The following is a 3524-nucleotide window of genomic DNA, read 5'->3' as shown; positions in this document are numbered from 1 at the left end:
TATCAACGTCTACCGGTATATTACACAGATGATGTGTGTGTATGTGTGTGTTTGTGTGTGTGTTTGTGTGTGTGTTTGTGTGTTTGCATTAATGTATGTAAGTCCGTATGTATTTGTATTGGTTTGTAGGTTTTAATGCGTGAGTATTAATTGTTTGTGCGTGTGTGTGGCCGTGGTGTGTGCGTGTGTGTGTGTGTGTGTGTGTGTGTATGTGTGTGTATGTGTGTGTGTGTATGTGTGCACGTTTGTGTGTTAATAAGATGGGTCAACAAATAATGAAGTTTAGATATCAGTTGAAGATATCCATGATTGCATTGTGATGCTAACTATCGTATAACTCTTATTGACGTTGTTGTTGTTGTTGATGATGTTGTTGTTGTTGTTGATGTTGTTAATGTTGTTGTTGACGTTGGTGTTGATGTTGATGTCGTTGTTGTTGTTGATGTTGTTGTTGTTGTTGTTGTTGTAGTGGTTCATACTACATCTATTTCCCTTTCCAGTCTGAAAAAAAAACATAATTTTACAATTTAATAGCAACACAGAGTGTCGTAGTTAGCGCAGTTTTGTTGTTGTTGTTAATGTTGATGTTTTTGTTGTTTTGTAGTTGTTGATGTTGAGGATGATGATGTTGATGACGTCATTTTTCATACCCAAATAAACGTCATTCCAAAAAAATTAAATAACAACAACAATATTTCAAAATAAGAATTCACTGGGGGACATTTTTCATTTCAAAAATCTGACGGCTAGTGTTGAAGTTCTGTTAAATACCTAGACTTAACTATTTGAAAGCCTTAATTAAAAATTAATTTAGTCTAATTCCTTCTTAAATGTAGATATTTTTCAAAAAGTCATCATTATCATCATCATTATTAACATCATTATCATCATCTTCTTCTTCACTCTTTATTCAGTTATTCACACATTCAATTACTCATTCGTTTTTTTTTCATTCAATCATTCATCTGCTAATCTATTCATTCATCCAATCATTCAATCATTCATCTGCTAATCTATTCATTCATCCAATCATTCAATCATTCTTCATTCATTCTTTTTTCAATCTTTCAATCATTCATACTCATGTACTCACCCATCCAATCATTCGCTCATTCATTTTTCCTCACTCCTTCATTCATCTACTTCCTTTCCTTTTCACTCCTGTAATCATTCACTCAATCACTCAATAACTCTTCATCACATTTATGACACAGGGCTCAGACGATAGGCACGAGCACACGTTGTATCTACGGAGAGCTACGCCGGATTCTTTCAAAAAGTACACCTATGAAGCTAGCAATGAGGTTGGCACCGCTACGAAAGTCGTCGAGCTGATGCAAAGTTAGTCGGTTGATAGATTGATTGATTGATTGATTGATTGATTGATTGATTGATTGATTGATTGATTGATTCATTCATTCATTCATTCATTCATTCATTCATTCATTGACTGACGGACTAATCTATTTGTAAAAGTTTATTCATTGAACCTTTTTTTTTAATTATTCAATTCTTCTATCAATCTTAAAACCAACCAACCAACTAACCATCCAACCAACCAACCTATCAGTACCGAACTTCCCAGCCAAGCAGCTCTTCTCAGACGCGGCGAGTAGTGGAACCGCATTCTCCAAACCACCGACATACGCGCAAAATTCAAAATGGCAGCCGGATAACAACAACAACAACAACAACAACAATAATAATGATAATAACGAATTAAACGCCATAAATAATAAAAACACGAAGAATAGTTATAGTAATATTAATAATGCTAAAAACAACAAGCACTCGAAGAAGACATCATCATCATCATCTTACTCATCATCGTCGTCGTCCGCCATGCTCTTCTCGACGTCATCATCATCTACGTCACCAAAGATTAATAATAAAAACCTCATCCTGTTGTTTTTATTTAGTTTTTATTTGCTAAATACGGCTACTACCAGATTTTTGTCTAACTTTTCAGCGGTTCGTTTTCTCTATTACGAAGACGATGACGATGATGATGATGGTAGTGGTTGGTTGGACGCAAGTTCAAGGGGTCTCTGGGTGGGGAGTAATAATAAAAATAATAATAATAATAATAATGGTGGTGATGATGGTGGGGATGATCAAGACATTTTTTGCCTTGACGACTGTAAATTCAACGAAAAACAGAATTTAAATTGCAATGACAACAACAACGACAACAACAACAACAATAATGATAATAGTAATAATAATATTATTATTATTATTATAACCATAATTTCCAACAACAATAATAAAATTGAATATGATTACTGGGCAACGAAAATATTTACAGCAGCGAAAGTAATAATAATGTCTTGGCTGCAAGTGCAAACCAGCTTGATGTACAATTACGTTAATTCCGTCAACAACAACAACAACAACCACTATTTTTATTATTTTTATTATTATTGTTGTTGTTGTTGTTGGTGGTGGTGCTATAATCGCTACCATCACTACTACTACCACTACTACTGCTGCTGCTGCTACCACTTCTACTACAGTTACTACTACTGCTACTACTACTACTACGTTTGCGACAACAACAGCAAAACCAATGATAATGTTGGACATCTTAACAGCTGCGTTCGTCAGAACAGACAAATTAATGGCTACAACAACAACATCAACAACAACAACAACAATAATAATAATAATAACAACAACAACAACAACAAGTATTCCAACGTCTTTAATATTTACGCCATCAGCGAACTCAAAAACGTCATCATCATCAACAACAACAACAACAACAACAAAACGCCAGGCCACCACCATTATTATTATAATTATAATTATAATTATTATACATATATTTATTATCATTATTATTCCTGGAATTTAATATATAGAAGCAGACTGTTTGATATAGTACAAGAGGATGGAGTGTTAGTAAGGAGAGCCATGTTTATTAATAATTCATTCCCTAGGTGTCAGGCGTCCGGGAAAATAAAAACGAAAAGAAATACTTTATTCTCATCTTCTTCTGCTTCCTCTTCTTCCTTTTCCTCATCTTCTTCTTCCTCTTCCTCATCTTCTTCTTCCTCTTTCTCTTCTTCTTCCTCTTCTTTTTCTTTGTTCTCTTTCTCTTGTTCATCCTCATTGTCAGCGTATGGGTCATTGTTGTTAGCCACGTCATCATCGTCGTTATCATCATCACCTTTCTCATCATCTATCTCATCATCATTATCGTCCCCACCATCACCACCACCATCTTCGTCGTATTTGTTTCTGTTTTCAGTTTTGTCCAATTCGCCATCATCTTATTACATTCAATTACCATCATCATCATCTTCTCTTCTTCTTTTTCTTCTTCTTCACCATCATCATCATCATCGTCGTCGTCATCAACAGCATTTCATTTTCTATTATCATCATCCTCATCATCTTCTTCTTCCCCATCCTCATCTTCTTCTTCCCCATCATCATCATCTTCTTCTTCCCCATCCTCATCATCTTCTTCTTCCCCATCCTCATCATCTTCTTCTTCCCCATCCTCATCATCTTCTTCT

The sequence above is a fragment of the Helobdella robusta genome (assembly GCF_000326865.2).
Source record: "Helobdella robusta unplaced genomic scaffold HELROscaffold_14, whole genome shotgun sequence".
NCBI lineage: Eukaryota > Metazoa > Annelida > Clitellata > Rhynchobdellida > Glossiphoniidae > Helobdella > Helobdella robusta.
This window is presented reverse-complemented; position numbering follows the sequence as displayed.